The sequence below is a fragment of the Aedes albopictus genome, chromosome 3 (assembly GCF_035046485.1).
Source record: "Aedes albopictus strain Foshan chromosome 3, AalbF5, whole genome shotgun sequence".
Taxonomy (NCBI): domain Eukaryota; kingdom Metazoa; phylum Arthropoda; class Insecta; order Diptera; family Culicidae; genus Aedes; species Aedes albopictus.
Genome location: NC_085138.1, coordinates 246757685 through 246775125, shown reverse-complemented (window position 1 = coordinate 246775125; position 17441 = coordinate 246757685). Strand labels below are relative to the sequence as shown.

Below are 17441 nucleotides of genomic sequence, written 5' to 3'. Positions count from 1 at the left end.
CTGTAGTTTTAGTGTTACATAAAGAGAAATTGTTTAGATGTCAGGTTCATAACATTTTTTTTAAAGAAAGATGGGGGTGTAGGGTTTGTACTGGCATGCACTCTCTGTTTTTACATTGAGTGTGTAGATGGTGCGAATTGAGCAGTTACGAATGGGCGTGTAGAGTGACAGTAGAGTACTGCAAGCACCGGTCTAACCTCACTTTGTTTGACAGTTCAGCGAGCTTGTTTACAAGGTGTTAGAATTTTGAACGACCGGCGAAAAATTTAAATCTCGTTTTCCGTTCCGATATCATTGTGATACGTAAATATCGAGTACATTCAGCTCTACTAGTGCAAAACCAATCGTCTAACTCTCATTATTCCGAAGTTCTATCGAAAAGCAATTTTGCCGGATCTTGGCCAGAAACTAAGTCCATGTAAACAAGCTCTGTGAACTGTCAGTGCATAGCTTCGTGACGTCATCTTGCAGTATCCTGTTGCGATAAGAGTGGAGCGTCGGCGGACGACGGACAGCGAACCGGTGGGAAGTCTGGTGAATCCGAACGACTACTGAACTGGAGAGCTGGAGTTTGCCGTTGCGAGAGTTGCTTCCGGAAGTGGACCTTACAGGTTTGTTTGTCGCAACAAATACAGGTTGCGACATTGTCATTATTGTTGCGCGATGGTTGAATTTTGATTCACTGGAATAGGATGAATTTGGGAGCGTGAGATTACTTATGGCACTCAGGCCTCGTAACGTAGGTAGATCACCTTGGAATGGTGCGTTACGGCGTAAGAACTACCACATTACATTTTGAACTTGCAATTGGGTTCTTTAGGGGTATCCAGATTATTGCATAATCGGAATCTCCGTCCAAAAATTCGTCGAAATCCAAAATTTCATCATTTTTAGTGCCCGGGAACTATTTCTAAAATGTATTTAAAGTTTGTATGGGGATTTTTTTTTGTTCGGAGCAAACTGTCACTTTATCAATTGAACTGTCATTCTATCCACGGAAATTTAAACTGTTCTGTTTATTTAACCATCAAAACAAAGGAATTGGAACGCAATAAAGTCACCTTATACTCATAAAAATGTGCTCTTTCGATTAGGCTAAAGAAAAAGGCAATATTTAATTCACTAAACAACCCAATTTTCCTAACAATGGCTACATCACAGACTGTGGCTACATAATCCTGTAGGAACATTCCAAGATCAAGATTTGATGTAGTTTTTTTGTGTTTCTGTTTGTGTGATAAGTGTTTACTGATATAAACATTTTGTTTCAGGAAGAATCAAGTAAATTTTTCAAATGATGCAAGAATTATCAGAAGGCATATATCCATTTGATGCGTATCACTAATAGCTTATTCAATGAAAGATGTTAATATCGATTTCTATTCCATATTTTCGGCCACCCAGTCCTGCAGTCACTAAAATGAAAAAAAAAAAACAGATAATGCAGGCAGCTGTCTCAACATCAAACGTATCCTTTGGAGATTGTCCTTCCAATAACAACACCCATAATCCTTTGACATCTTGAGAGATCGTAGAGCTGTCTACATCTTTCTTAGGTGTCCAACTAACTATCCTACTCCTTTCCACAGCAATCGCAAGGACGTGGACAGGACAGTTCTCGACCATTGAAGGATTGCATCAGCCTCGTCTCTGAGTCAGAGATTGGTCCCAAATCTTAATGCTATGGTTCGGATGAGAAGGAGGCAACCCTCATAACAGCGGTCTAGGACTGTACCACATACAAATTTATGCGACTCCCTTAATGCTAATGAGTAACTGTCGCTGAGACCGGCCCACTATTTACACCTTGTCTTAAAAACTGTTTAAGGTGGCGACTTTCTGGAAGTCATCGCCAAAAACGTAAGGGAAATACATTTGGTTACTTAAATTGATGGACACACCGTTATACAAGGTATGCACTTCAAACGGAATCGCTCAAGTTATTGAGTTGTTAAGTGAATAAAATATTGCTATTTTCTATAGCCCAATCGAAAGACCTCATTTTTTTAGTATAACGTGATTTTATTGGATTTACCCGTAACGTGGGTAGATCACCTTATAATGGTGCGTTACGGCGTAAGATCTACCATAACCAATTTTGGTTTCGTAATTCTCCAGCATAGTTAATTTAAATGCAGGAGAATTATAAAATCAAAATTTGGATTACTTTTCTTTTTCTGTGTTTTGTTTTATATTTGTATTTCGTTTTTTCACTACTAATATACCATTTGTTTCAGTGTTATCTGCTTGATTTTAACTTCAACTTTAATAAAATAACGATTTGTTTCAGCGCTGTTCAGGTAAATAAAGTTGTAATTGTAATGTAGGTCAATTAAAATTCTATGTATCATAATAATAATAATTATTGTTTCAGGTAAAATCAGGTAATTGGTCAACTATATAATTAAATATATTTAAATTACATGACACTTGGGATATTGGGAGGGGTAGCCTAAGGAAGCTAAATGAACTGGTTTCTGGACAAATGTTCGTGGGGTGGCCAGCCTTTGTCACGAGATAACAACCATCGTGTTGACTTCCGAAGGTCTCCAGTAAATTTAGCTTACCCTGCTACAACAAACCATCAGGTAGATCATTCCCTTCCGGTATGACTCTGCAGCCATAGGTAATCCTTGCGCTGATGGTGGGTACACAATCATCATCATCATCATCATCATCATCATAACGTGATTTTATTGGATTCCTTTGTTTTGATGGTCAAATTGACTAAACCGTTTTAGTTTTTTTGGATAGAATGACAGTTCAATCGATAAAGTGACAGTTCGAACCGAACAAAAAAATTTCCCCATACAAATTATAAATGCATTTTAAAAATAGTTCCCGGACTCAAAAAAATATGAAATTTTGGATTTCGACTAATTTTTGGGCGGAGAATCCGAATATGAAATAATCTAGATACCTCTAAAGAACCCAATTTTCGTTCAGTGCATTATTTTTCCGTGACCGGAATGGTCAAAAAATTTAACACAGCATGCTTTAATAGAAAATAGAAAAAAACAGTTTGGCATACACTTACAACAATAAGTTAGTTCTAAAGGGTAAGGTTAATGTATCGCAAACTGTTGCTTTCATGTTCAAAAATTTGATTTCCAAAACTGTTGACCATAAATTACAGTTTCGATAACCCATACCAAAGAATAACAGTATAACATAATGTGCTGACATTGTTAAATGATTCGGGGATGCAAACTCAGATTACACGGTAGAAATATGGGATCACAGTATATCAAATGGTGAGCTTTCATGTTTCCGCAACACACCCACACCAATACATTTCACTATTTAATACATTTGTTGAACAGTATCACAAATAGTAAAACTTATTTGTATCTGTGAACGATTTGATTGGATCACGAAACGTATCATTCGTTGCCTTCGTTGCTGAACATAAAAACAAAACAAAAGTCTCACAGCGTCATGTGCAGAAAAACCACGGGAAAATCCGACTTCCAATGGCTTCATTGGTTAATCCAGCATCGGACAGGACGAAATTGGATGTTACAGGTGAGTAAGTTTTCTGATAGATCGCTCTGATCTGACAATTTCCATCAATTACAAACTTTTTGCCTTTGGAATTCAGGATACACATCGGCTAGCCGGAAGCTCCCTGCCGGGTTGCAATCAATTTCTGGAGGCAAACCCCTGAATAATAGTGCATCATGCCAGAAGAAATGTACTTCCTCCCAGATCCTGGGAACTTCCGTGGCAACAATCCATCAGAATTAACAACAGCAGCAGGACCCGCTGCGGCAGCTGGATACAAGGCATGATCTGATTGCGGCAGTCATTAATAGACGTACGCCGGAAACCATCCGGCTTCGGTAACCATCTTACGGATCGATCCATTCATGGTTGTGATCGTGTCCGCGGCGCATTAGGATTCCGGAAGTGTTTTTCCTATTTTCAGTTATCGCTACTTTGTTCCTGCGTTCAATAAAATATACGAAACTCACATTCAACTTTTCTGCCTTTCACCATGGTAACGGTAAAACCATTTCGCTATTTTCGAATAACTACTTTCGCAAGCAAACAATTTTCATGGCGATTTCAAATAAAATGCGCGTTTTTGGTGAAATTTATTTGCTTGGGAAAGTAGTTAATAGAAAACAGCTAATTCTGAAAAAAAAAAGAAAATTGTGAAAATATAACCACACAGTATAGCATGCTGTTAATATCATATTACACAATAAACAAACAGTTTCATTGAGGGTTACAAATTTCCGTTTAATTTATTGTTAAACTATTATGTAACAGTTTGGTTCTCTGTTATCACTCTGAAAAATGGATTGTAAGTCCACAGTTTGGTATACTGTTTTACGAAAATTTTGTTCGAGAAAAATGCCAATTTTTTATTGTAACATAACTTAACCGCCTATCTCCCATATTGTAATTTTCTCGATAACCATCTGCCACACTGTTGAAACTGTTTATGGTACTGTTGATTTATTGTTACTTTGGATGTTATACGGTACTATGGAGATACTGTAGTAAACAGTTGTGAACAGTATGGTAAACAGTACTAGTACGGTTCATGGTTATGCGGGCAGGCCCCATTTGATTTGACGTTTCGTTTCAGCTCCGTACTAGGATCCGTTAATAAAGCGACGCTTTCTCATTTCTTGAGCGATTCCTTGCCTGAATTTCCCACGCATCGATATAGGTCAAGAAATTTCTTGCCATCTGCGTACTACCCAGATACTTTTTGCAGTTATAAAAAGTTGGGTCTACCATTTTGATTTCGGCCGCCATCTTGTGTTTATATACTAAGAATATTTTGTCATCATGTTGGCAACCATCGATTTTCAAAATTTTTGCATCAATTGAAAACTATGGCATTTACACTCAACATATCAAAGATGTCTTTTTTTTTTATTCTTAATCACTTAAATCTAATTTACAGCTCTTTTGTCCACTAGGGTACTACGTGAGCGATTCCAATTGGACGCTGCACTTCCACTTTGTACAGCGCCTAAATGTATTCTTTTCTATTCTACTGTATTGAACTGGTGGCCTTTGTGCTTCTTTCATTCTTCTACCCTGTCCATGGTAGAATGATGAGCACGATGATGCTGATGTGTGGCTGCTGTTCCTTTTCCAGTTCGATTGGGGGTCCATTATGAGTTGCGGGTCGCCGATATCCAAATTCCGGGTTCGTTAGAGCTATATGCTCCGAAGAGGGTCAAGGTGCCAGCTGCTCTCGGGGGGAAGAGCAGCTGACGAAAAATTGCAAGTGCCGGGGCTGGGTTCGAACCCATGACCGTCCGCTTATGAAGCGAACGTGTGGACCACTGCGCCACGGGCCCCGACTAAAGATGTATTTTTCTCCTATCAAAAGTTATCTGTCGTTTTATAAATCATGTCACTTTTGTGCACTGGACCAGGTGCCAGTTGTTTACATAAATGCAGCGTTTTTTCACAGGGTATATGAACACTTATTGTACGAGCCAGTTAGCTGTACGTTGCCATCCGGCTCGAAGGACCATTATGTTGGAGCCTTGGCTTGTAGATTCCTTCGGTTGTGGACGATGTTCAAGGCCCAACATGTAGTTTATGGATTCCCAAACGGACTGGGTTGATCGCAGCCTTCACTGCCCTCCATCGGGTCTTAGTAAATATTGGTCAGGATGTTGTCCTTTAATTCCACACACAATTAACGTCAGCTCGTTTATTTTTGGTTCACAATTCATACAAATAACATTTAAAGTCCTTTTATTTTATACAAAACACAATACACACGTTGGTTGAACACAAAACGAATATATTTTATACAAATAGTTACATATATTTACACTGATTGTTCTTAAAATACTACACAAATTTACATTAAAACAGATTAAAATCCTGTGCGGTAGGCCGTTCTTATCGCCTTGGAGACCTTACCGGCACTGAAAGAGTGTTAAATGGAGCATATTTCTGTTTCGCAAGGAGAATACCTTTTTTCTCTTATTCTAGACTCAATCTATCTATGATTCCACAGTTTTACGATCGCTCTCACAGTTTAGCATTAGGGTGACTCTCCAACATCCTCACCCGTCCTGAAATTTCCAATTTCTGAATGATTCCTCCAGACCTGTCCTGCCTAAAGTGCCTCTTTATCCAATGTTAACCTAGGTTCGTTCTCTACCATCCTCCAATTAAACTTCATTCATTTCACTACCACCCTAAAATTCTAGCTGAACATCTCGTCTCACATTCATTGTATTTCCACTCGGCCCAAGTTATCTCACCAGCCGTGTGGAATGTGGATTAGCAGAAGCTCACTCACTGAATGCCCTATGCGAAGCTCAGGTAGTTCCCAGATCGGCTAGTAGTTGTATTCCTTCGGTTACAGTCGTAGTAATGTACTTCTGTCGTATGCCTCTCTTCCATTGGTAGTTTCTACTTCATAGCCATGTGAAGTGGTACGATGTTGGTTGATATGCTGTAGTGAGTGCACTGCTCGTAGGAAGTTGGAAGTAGTGCTTGTGGTATCCTAATCAGTATATTTGTTGTCCTTGAATGGTTGATACGTCCAAATGCTTCCTGCTTCCGATGAGATATGACATGAAACCGTATGCCCGTGTATAGTCCATTTCCTTGTCGATTCCTTCCGTATGGTACATAGGGACAGCCACCTTTTGTACTTGAAATCCATGGAACGACCACCCCGTAGTCGTTTTTGTTGTAGTATTGAACACTCAGAAAAAAAATTAAACTAAATAGTATACATCCCATGCTAAATCATTTTCTCCTGGTTGACCCTAGGCTTCGTTTATATGCAGGCTATACTGGCTCAGTTTAACTTTGATTTAAACGTAACCTAGTATAACACCGGTATATTAAAGCTTGTTTAACCAGGATTTATTTAAATATGTATAGGATAGATATATTTTTGTATCTTATCTTAGGAAAAAGAAAAAAAAACATTAAGAGATGTAACTCTGTTTTATTTATTATTAAATAAAATTATTGCAGTTTCCTTGGAACGGAGCTGGTGGGCAGCAACATAGTGACTTGGGGTTTTCGAAAATTTCTGAAAAAAAAAACTTCGTCATCCAGATTTTGATTTCCGGCATGCAGATCGCCAGAATTTCCGGAAGCGTCCCGGAACCCTCGCCTATGCACGAAAAAAGCTTTGTACGATAGAATTTTGGACGGGTGTTCGGCTCAGAACGCTTGGGCATCATCGATTCCTCATCGGATTCCTCCTATTCCGGATGATTGGCGTGCGCTCCATAGTCTGCTGCATCATTGTTCTCGCTTTTGTCGTGGTTTCTCCGGAACGTCTTTCTCGGAGCCTTGCGCTTCCTATTATTACTGATGATGCATCTTACGTGCTCCGGGATCAAGTCCGGGATGGTCATTGGATTGTTGCACTTCCGGATGTGGCAGGCTGTGCTCTTCAGCGTCAGCCGACGATCGACTTTAGTGGGGTGGTTGACTGCACTCGTGATGTTACTCGTATTCTGGTGGAGACTCTTTCATTCGGATGCGTTTTTCTCCAAGTCGATGCATTTGCAGAGCAAACCTAAAAGTTGAGTTTGTAAACAAACAATAAACATATTTTTTATAGTTTTTACAAACAGATTCGACTGAAATAAACTTACTTCGGGTAAATTATTCTGCTGTTAAAAGAATTCCACTAAAATAGTAAAAAAATGACTCGTCATTTCACCAAAAATGTTGAAAATAGAGGTGGACCGAAGTTACATTTTTTTTGGTTGCGATCAGAGTAAATTTTTTCGACTAACATGGCTTATACGCAGGATAAAATACTGTCGCGTTAGTTTGCCTAAGTTTAAATTATTAAGCGATACCAGTATACTTTTTATACTGGGACAGGTGTAAACTTCGTAAATGACAAAAATGATTATATTTTAAACTAAACAAGATTTGTTTCATTTCAGAGTGAATGTTGAATCCGCCGTGCACGAACGAGGACGAACACCCTATGCGTTCGAAATCCTTCCTTGGGAGTTGCATTCCGACACCCTGTGTGCCGAAAGGCGTGTACAAGTACCCAGTGTACTCGTTATCCGAAAACCAAGATTCGTGCCTGATGTTTTTGTCGTAACGAACACCCTGTGTGCTCGTCATGCCTTGAAGCTGCCGTGGTAAGAGTACCCTGTGCACTCTCATTCCGATGAACCTGACACTCCGCGTGTCTAATGGCCTGTTAGACAAACACCCTGTGTGCTTGTCAGCCTTGGGGATTGAAGTCGGACACCCTGTGTGTCCGGGTACCAAGCATTCCGTGTGCCTGGGATCCTTATTACAACGAACACCCTATGTGTTCGCTATCCTTGGGAGTTCGATTTGGACACCCTGTGTATCCGAAATCTTGGAGCGAGCACCCTGTGCACTCGCTGTGGAACCAAAACCTTCATGTGCCTTGTAATCAGCCCATGACGAACACCCTGTGCTCGTTATCCTTAGGAGTGGGGTTTGGACATCGATTGTACCCATGAACCGTGGAACGACCATTCCACCTACTCGTCTCGTATCCATACCATGGATTCAAAATCGCACAATAACACGCAGCGCAGAGCATTGATGATTGTTTGCCTCTGCGATGAGTTCCAATCATTCGTTGCTTCATCGCTTCAAAATTGGTTACACGGCACCTTCGGCATCTCGGGATAGGAGTACTGAACGAGCAACGCATACTGGCTCGTGGTTATGTCCTACGTAGCCCAAATCTTTGACCCGCTGGGGCTAGTGGGACCCACCGTCACCAAGGCAAAGCTGTTCATGCAACGGTTATGGGCGTTGAAAACTCCCAACAACGAGCGCTACGAATGGGATCAACCGCTACCCCCGAAGCTGCAACAAGAGTGGAAAGAGTTCCACACGACCATTGATCTCCTCCGTGAAGTCAGAGTCCCACGATTTGCTTCCGTCAGCGACGCAGTCAGTATCGAGCTTCACTTTTTTGCCTATTAAACGATCGATCGCATCGATCGGTCGGGTGGTTAACTACCTACATATAGACAGTGGTCATCTGTGTGTGACCCTGCCTTCTGCTCTCATCTCTCTCATATTGTATAAGGGTGATCAAACGTTGGAGGTTTAACAAATTCTGTTACGATATTAACATAGAGCTTCTACATTCCGGCCACCTTTGAAATGGCTTATTTCAATAAACTTGCACTACTTAAACTCTAACACTGCTGCATCAATTGCTCGGATAGGAGAGGATCGGTTCGACTCTCTGTTGACATCTTCGATCGGATTGTCGGGTAGTTGTGGACTGACGATCGAAACTTGGACGATGCATATTCGGCCGGAGTAGCCAATGTGCAGAGATAGAGTGCGATGACCTTGGTGATTATCGACCGAAAACAGAAAAGGACCAGGTAGATCATTCGGGTGGATTAAGGAGATTGGAACGTCAATTACCTGATTTCAACTGATATGAGCCTCGAGCCAGTTTAGTACTGCTCTACTGATGATCTCCAACAGGTGTGTCGAGCTGACTTGGATCGGTTCTGATGGGCAGCAGGGCAATCCGTGCGACGGGCCGCATGACGTTGTCTGAGGATGCAGTTCTCAGCGTGACCACTCTGACGATGCCGTCCTTCCCTGGATGGACCTTGACAATTTTGCCGAGGGGCCATTGAGCGGGCGGAAGGCAATCTTCTTTGACCACGACGAGTTGTCCAGGTTTGATGACAGTCGATAGTTTGCAGCCTTGAACAGCCCTGGACTGCAACTGCTGCAGGTATTCCGGGTACCATCGTGCCCAGATTCGTTGGAGGTGGCGCTGGGTTTGCTCGAAATGGTCCAGCCGGTTTTCGGGGACGTCAATTAACGTTTTTTCGGGAACAGCTTGGAGATTGGAACCCACCAGGAAGTGACCAGGCGTCAGGGCTTCCAGGTCTGACGGTTCCGACGATAGTGGTGTGACAGGACGGGAGTTGAGGCACATTTCTACCTGAGCGAGCAAGGTGAGCATGTCCTCGTACGACAAACTGGAGTTGCCGATTTCCTTGAGGAGGTGGGTCTTCGCGGACTTCACCGCGGCCTCCCAGAGACCTCCGAAATGGGGGGCGCGAGGCGGGATAAACTTCCAGCGGATTTCGTTGTCTGCGCACCACGAGAGGATTTGGTTTCGATCTGTTTCGTCCAGCTTCAGCATACGGTACACTCGATGAAGGGCGTGTGATGCTCCCTTGAAGGTGGTCGCATTGTCGGAGTGGAGCTCGGAAATCTTTCCCCTTCGAGCCACCAGGCGGCGCAGTGCGGCAAGGAATGCAGCGGATGTCAGATCACTCACGAGCTCGATATGGACGGCCCGTGTGGAAAAGCAGATGAAGATGGCCACATACACTTTCGTTGGACCACGCTTCCTGACCGGTGACTTGACGTAAAGCGGTCCGCAGTAATCTACGCCACAGACGGAGAACGGGCGCGTTGGAGAAACGCGAGAAGCTGGCAGATCAGCGACGGATTGCTGGATTAGCTCCGGTTTGCTTCGAAAGCAGGTTATACACTGGTGGTAAACGCTTCTAGTTAGGTTTCGTACGCCCAGGATCCAGAATCTCTGGCGAAGACTCGCCAGCATGAGTTGTGGACCAGCGTGGAGCAGAGTTCTGTGACATTGGACGGTGACTAGTCTGGCCAACGGATGCTTGGCACTGAGGACGATGGGGTGCTTGGCGCTTTCGGGTAGTTCGGCATTGCTCAGGCGTCCACCGACGCGAATCAATCCGAACTCGTCGACGTAGGCCTTCAACCACTTCAACGGACTGGATTTGGATACAAGCACACCAGCAGACAGATCGGAGTGCTCATTGGGAAAACTTTCGCGTTGTGCCAAACGAACAATGATTCGATCAGCGGAGTGGAGCTCATCGGAGTTGAGTGGCTGAGGGGGCGCTGATTGGTTTCGGGGTGCAACCAGACTCGTTTGGTCTCGCCGGCGGGTGATTGCACGGTCTCGGAGGGTTTGGAGGTAACGTAAGCACCATGCAACGGTACGGCGGAGTTTGGAAAAACTGGAATACCTGGAGAACAACTCTTCGGCGAACGTGATCTGGACGGATGTCATGGCGACTACTGGAGCTTTACGGATTTCTTGGACGAATTCTGGAGATTCTGCGGCAGGAAGAGCTCCGGCTGGCCATTGTTCTGGAGAAAGCTTCAGCCACGCCGGGCCAGTCCACCATCTTTCTTTGGTGAGTAGATCGGACGGGTCCAATCCTCGGGAAATGTCGTCAGCAGGATTGTCCGCACCTGCTACGTGGTTCCACTTGTCGATAGGAGTAGCTGCTTGAATTTGGCTCACACGGTTGGCTACGAACGTTTTCCAACGTCCGGGGGATGATCGAAGCCACTGGATTACGGTAGTAGAATCTGACCAAAAGTAGGCGGGTGGGACGGTCTTGAGTGCCGAAGCGACTTTCTGGTACAACTGCGTGGAGAGATAAGCTGTGCACAGCTCCAGTCTTGCTATAGTATGGCGGGCAGCGAGGGGTGAAAGTTTCGACTTCGAGACTAGGAGTTTCACGCGCACTTCATGGGCGGATTGGGCGCGGACGTAGCAACACGTCCCGTAGGCCTTGTCGGACGCATCAGCAAAAAAGTGAAGCTCGATACTGACTGCGTCACTGACGGAAGCAAATCGTGGGACTCTGACTTCACGGAGGAGATCAATGGTCGTGTGGAACTCTTTCCACTCTTGTTGCAGCTTCGGGGGTAGCGGTTGATCCCATTCGTAGCGCTCGTTGTTGGGAGTTTTCAACGCCCATAACCGTTGCATGAACAGCTTTGCCTTGGTGACGGTGGGTCCCACTAGCCACACACTTTTTTGGTCCTTCGAGCCGGATTGCCCTGCTGCCCATCAGAACCGATCCAAGTCAGCTCGACACACCTGTTGGAGATCATCAGTAGAGCAGTACTAAACTGGCTCGAGGCTCATATCAGTTGAAATCAGGTAATTGACGTTCCAATCTCCTTAATCCACCCGAATGATCTACCTGGTCCTTTTCTGTTTTCGGTCGATAATCACCAAGGTCATCGCACTCTATCTCTGCACATTGGCTACTCCGGCCGAATATGCATCGTCCAAGTTTCGATCGTCAGTCCACAACTACCCGACAATCCGATCGAAGATGTCAACAGAGAGTCGAACCGATCCTCTCCTATCCGAGCAATTGATGCAGCAGTGTTAGAGTTTAAGTAGTGCAAGTTTATTGAAATAAGCCATTTCAAAGGTGGCCGGAATGTAGAAGCTCTATGTTAATATCGTAACAGAATTTGTTAAACCTCCAACGTTTGATCACCCTTATACAATATGAGAGAGATGAGAGCAGAAGGCAGGGTCACACACAGATGACCACTGTCTATATGTAGGTAGTTAACCACCCGACCGATCGATGCGATCGATCGTTTAATAGGCAAAAAAGTGAAGCTCGATACTGACTGCGTCGCTGACGGAAGCAAATCGTGGGACTCTGACTTCACGGAGGAGATCAATGGTCGTGTGGAACTCTTTCCACTCTTGTTGCAGCTTCGGGGGTAGCGGTTGATCCCATTCGTAGCGCTCGTTGTTGGGAGTTTTCAACGCCCATAACCGTTGCATGAACAGCTTTGCCTTGGTGACGGTGGGTCCCACTAGCCCCAGCGGGTCAAATATTTGGGCTACGTAGGACATAACCTTGCGCTTGGTGAGTACGGGAGCTGGAAGGGGTAACTGGACCTTGAATCGAAATATGTCGCTTTCCGGTTCCCAAATGAGCCCAAGCGTGCTAACGGACTGCGGATCTTGGAGGTCATGCCACGGCTGTACTGATCGGTCTTCGGGAGGGATGTCTTCAAGAACTTCGACGGAGTTCGAAGCCCACTTCTTCATCGGTAGTCCTGCAGAGTCCAACATAGCGGAAACTTCTCGTCGAATGCGGATGGCGGACTCGACGTCATCGGCGCCGGACAGGAAATCGTCGACGTAAAAATCCTTAGAGACAGGCTCTGCAGCGGAGGGGAACTGGTTGCCCGCATCACTCGCCAATTTTTGGAGAGTTTTCGTGGCGAGATAAGGGGCGGAAGCTGTGCCGTAAGTAACGGTCTGCAGCTGGTACGAGGCTATGGGCTGGGACGCATCACTGCGCCATTTGATCCGCTGGAGGGGTTGGTCGTCGTCGTGGAGGCGAACTTGCCGGTACATTTTCTCGATGTCACCATTCAGGGCGATGCGGTGGAAGCAGAACCGAATAACGAGAGCTAGCAGATCATCTTGTACGACCGGACCGACGAGGAGGGTGTCGTTGAGGGAGTGGCCCGTTGTCGTTTTACATGAGGCGTCAAATACTACCCTCGTCTTCGTGGTGGTGCTCGACAATTTGAAGACGGGGTGGTGCGGAAGGTAGCAGTGCGGAATAGTGTTGTCTACCGGTTCGTCGAGCCGCTTCATATGCCCAAGGCGCTCGTATTCCTCCATGAACTGGTGATAGGCGGATTTTACATTGGAGTCTCGTTCGAGGCGGCGTTCTAAACCGAGGAATCGGCGATCGGCAATGGATTCGGAATCTCCCAAAACGATCTCCGGATTGTCTGTTCTGGGAAGGCGGACGACGTATCGTCCCGCTGGATCTCTGGACGTGGTTGCAGCATAAAACTCCTCGCAAGCCTTCTCGGTCGTGGAGTGAACGGATTGTTTGGGAATTGTTTCGATCTCCCAAAAACGTTGGAGAGTGGAATCTAGCAGGGCATCAGTGCTAGACAGCTGACAGGCTACCGAATCCGTGGAATCTTGGGAAGTCGAACCACATAAAGTCCAACCGAAGCGCGTTTCGATGAGATACGGTAGGCCACGTCCTAGAGAAAGCTTCTTGCCAGTGTGCAGGTCCCAGTAGACTTCACCGCCGATGACGAGGTCGATTTTGTTCGGAACATGGAATTGCGGATCGGCTAACTCGACCTTTGGAAGCTTCCAAGACGAAAGCTTGACGTGGATGGTGGGCAAGTTGGTAGTAGGGTGGTCGATGACTAGGAATCGGAGCTGGGTGGAAAACGATCCAATTCGGGAACGGACTGTGGCGCTCACTGCTCGCTTCAACTTACAATGGGACTGGCCGATTCCGGCAACGGACACATCGGCCTCGGATTGGGGAATAGCAAGCAGATTAGCCAGCTCCGACGAGATGAAATTCGACATCGACCCGGAATCTAACAGAGCTCTGGCTTCAAATGACTTGCCATGAACATCGACGACGTGAAGAGCGACTGTCTGGAGGAGAACGGTACTGGCTTGGGATTGAACCGACATGCTTACTTGTTGGGAGGTGGAAGCCGGTCCTGGGGCCGTAGTGGATGGAACAGACAGCGCTTCGTGGGATTTCGACGTCATAGCTGGGGCGGACGAACTTTTACCAGGCTGGGATGGATCGTGGAGCAACGTATGGTGCCGATCGCGGCAGGAACGGCAGGAGAACTTCGAGGTGCAACTTCTGGCTTGGTGACCGGTTCGGAAACAGTTCCAGCATAGCTTGCGCTGGGAAACCAGATCTCTTCTCTGGCTGACGGGCATCTTGGCGAACGATTGGCACTGGAACAGAAAATGCCGGTCGGAACAGGCGAAGCAGGATGGTGCATTCGGCTTGGCATCGGAAGCAACCACGTTGGCTGCAAATTTGGATGGAAACTGCCTTTTCGGATTGGGAACAACGCCGGCCACCTTTGCTAGAACCGGCTGGGAACGCTGGGAGATGTCGGATGCCACGGACTTCAGGATCCGTACTCGCTGATACAGGAACTCGACAAGATCGTTGTATTTGACGTCTTCTTCTTGGCTGGTCTTTTCCTCCCAAGCTCGGAGGGTTGATGGATCAAGCTTGTAGGACAATAGGTTGACTAGAGGAGTGTCCCAGTGCTGGACGGGTTCGTTCAGCTTTGCGAGAGCCTTCACATGCCGCTGAAACTCGTCTGCAAGCTCCTGGAGGCTGTCGGCGGACTCCTTTTTGACCGCCGGGAGGTCGTAAATACTACGGAAAAGCTGCTTTTTAAGAAAACGTCGGTTATCATACCTTTTTAGTAGAGCGTCCCACACGGCAGCGTAGTTGTCGGCCTCGATGTCTACGCTCTCGAACGGCTTTCGTGCCTCGCCTTCGAGGGACTGGATCAGGTATTGCAGTTTCGCAACGGTGGGAATGTCTGCATTCGAGTGCACCATCGATGCGTAGGTGTCCCGAAAGGATCCCCGGAAAACTTGGGGAGATCTATCTGTGGCAGCCTAAGATGGAAGGTACCGTGAACTGGTGCTTCTGGCTGATGCACCGTCGCGTTGAGCACAGTTTGGTTGAGGTCTACTGCTCGATTGGACAGCAGAAAACCTTTCGCCGCACAATAACGACCTTCAAAAACCACTCTTTCTGACAGATGTTCTTCAAGACGCTCTGCCGTATCATGCTTCTCAATTTCACCTTGCACTTTTAGGAAGTCCCGGTACACTCTGTCCAGATTTTCGAGCCGTACCGGAATCTGGCAACTGTCACGATCTGCGTCAAAGTTCGTCACAAATTGTTCGACACTGTTACACGTCATGAGCAAGGCCTTTCGCACGATTCCCAAATCGGCCAGTTTCTTCTCCACTTTTTTGTCCGGCATTTTTGCACCGATCTAGAACGATCGCGGAACGAAAACGGTTTGCTCCTTCCCGACGCGGACGCAACGAATTTCTCCTTCCCGACGCGGACGAAACGATTTTGCTCCTTCCCGTCGCGGACGGATTACGCGGATAACGACACGGATCGGTGCAACACTGTCACTTGGTTCACTGCGGGTATCACCACCGCTGCCTTGCTACCGAACAAGGACAATTTTACGCAATTTTGATTGCAACCGCACTTTAACTTTGTCCACTCTTCAAAAAATGTTGGACCAGTCTAAGCCCAGCAGACTTTGCTTCTACCCAAGCCGCACTGACCCACAATGCCTTTCTAGGCGCCAATCCACACACTATTGTCCCCAACGGGGATCGTACAATTGCTAAGCAAAGCAATGGAGAGATGGCTATTCACTTTGCCCCAATCAATTGGAATCGGGCGCGCACAGAATTCCACACCGCACTTGGCGCAACCACAAGCCACGAATGGCGCAACTTCACGGCCTCTTTGCCGACTTTCGGAGTGGTCACTCTGACCAGAAAACTGCACTAAAACCCCACACTGAACCTTCTGACCGGGGAGTCCTTCGATCCGGCTCGAAGGACCAAATGTACAATCCAATTGGCTGTAAATGCTGGACCGAAGGGTTTTCTTCGCCGCAATAAAACGGCAATCACAAGGCCAGCAGTGTGTGGCTATTCGTGGGGGTAACTTTCTTCGTTGCTATAAGCGCTCTATCGTTAGAACGCTAGTTTAGCACTTATCGCACTATCGATTACGACCGGGACACTTTGAGCACTGGTATCTGCTTTCCCACTTTACTGGCTAAAGTCGCGGACAAGCACTTCAACTTTCGGACTGCGATTTTGGTAACTCGAGTTTAGAGGATTTCGTGCACGGCGTATATTCAACCTTATTAGACGAATGGTTGGATCGAACTAACTTTATTGCCTATTAAACGATCGATCGCATCGATCGGTCGGGTGGTTAACTACCTACATATAGACAGTGGTCATCTGTGTGTGACCCTGCCTTCTGCTCTCATCTCTCTCATATTGTATAAGGGTGATCAAACGTTGGAGGTTTAACAAATTCTGTTACGATATTAACATAGAGCTTCTACACTTATTTAAAATCTGAATTCAGATTAATCCACTATTAAAAGCTGAACGTTTCAACTTTTCAAAACACTAAAACAGTTTTAAAAGAATGCTCGCATCATTGAGACACAGTTGAAAACGGAAACGAACCTCAGATTTTCCCAAATTTTGCTGCAGGTACCTTTGTGTATGCAGGCGTAAACTCTGATGCTGTTGTATGTCGTTGCCGGTGCACATGAAAAATGTATGGAGAAAACGTGGCACGATTAACGAAAATGTAGATAACTTTTGATAGGAAAAAAGACATCTCTATTTTTTGATATGTTGTGTATAAATGTCATAGCTTTCAATTGATGCAAAAATTTTGAAAATCGGTGGTTGCCAACATGGTGAAAAATAGCTTCAGTATATAAATTCAAGATGGCGGCCGAAATCAATATGGCCGGCCCAACTTTTTAAAACTGCAAAAAGTACCTCTATCTTTCTTCTTTTCACCTAAATTTTGTGGTTTCTGGAGAAACTTTCGAATTATAACAATTCAAATGAGCCAAAAATTGACCACAATCAAGGGGTACGCAAAAATGGTTGTGGCTCAATCTAACGAGGGGCCCATCAATTTGAGTAGCCAAATGCATTTTCCTTACTTTTTTGTGGAGGACTTTTGGAAAATCGCCACCTCAAACAAGGTGTAAATAGTGAGCCGATCTCAGTGAGAGTTACTCTAAATGCTAATGCTGAA

General features: G+C 45.5%; 1 protein-coding gene and 2 long non-coding RNA genes across 3 annotated transcripts in view; 2 read left to right on the top strand and 1 right to left on the bottom strand.

Moving 5' to 3' along the window:
• Window positions 1-17441, bottom strand: part of LOC134291769 (uncharacterized) — a 582206-nt gene that overhangs the window by 145697 nt on the left and 419068 nt on the right. The gene's annotated exons all lie outside the window — the stretch shown is intronic.
• On the top strand, window positions 2038-2677 carry LOC134289994 (uncharacterized). Its single transcript, XR_009998785.1, has 2 exons — window positions 2038-2300; window positions 2375-2677. It is a non-coding gene; the product is annotated as an uncharacterized LOC134289994 (long non-coding RNA).
• Window positions 3019-3973, top strand: LOC115264783 (uncharacterized). The gene is made up of 2 exons (XR_003896346.2): window positions 3019-3525; window positions 3602-3973. It is a non-coding gene; the product is annotated as an uncharacterized LOC115264783 (long non-coding RNA).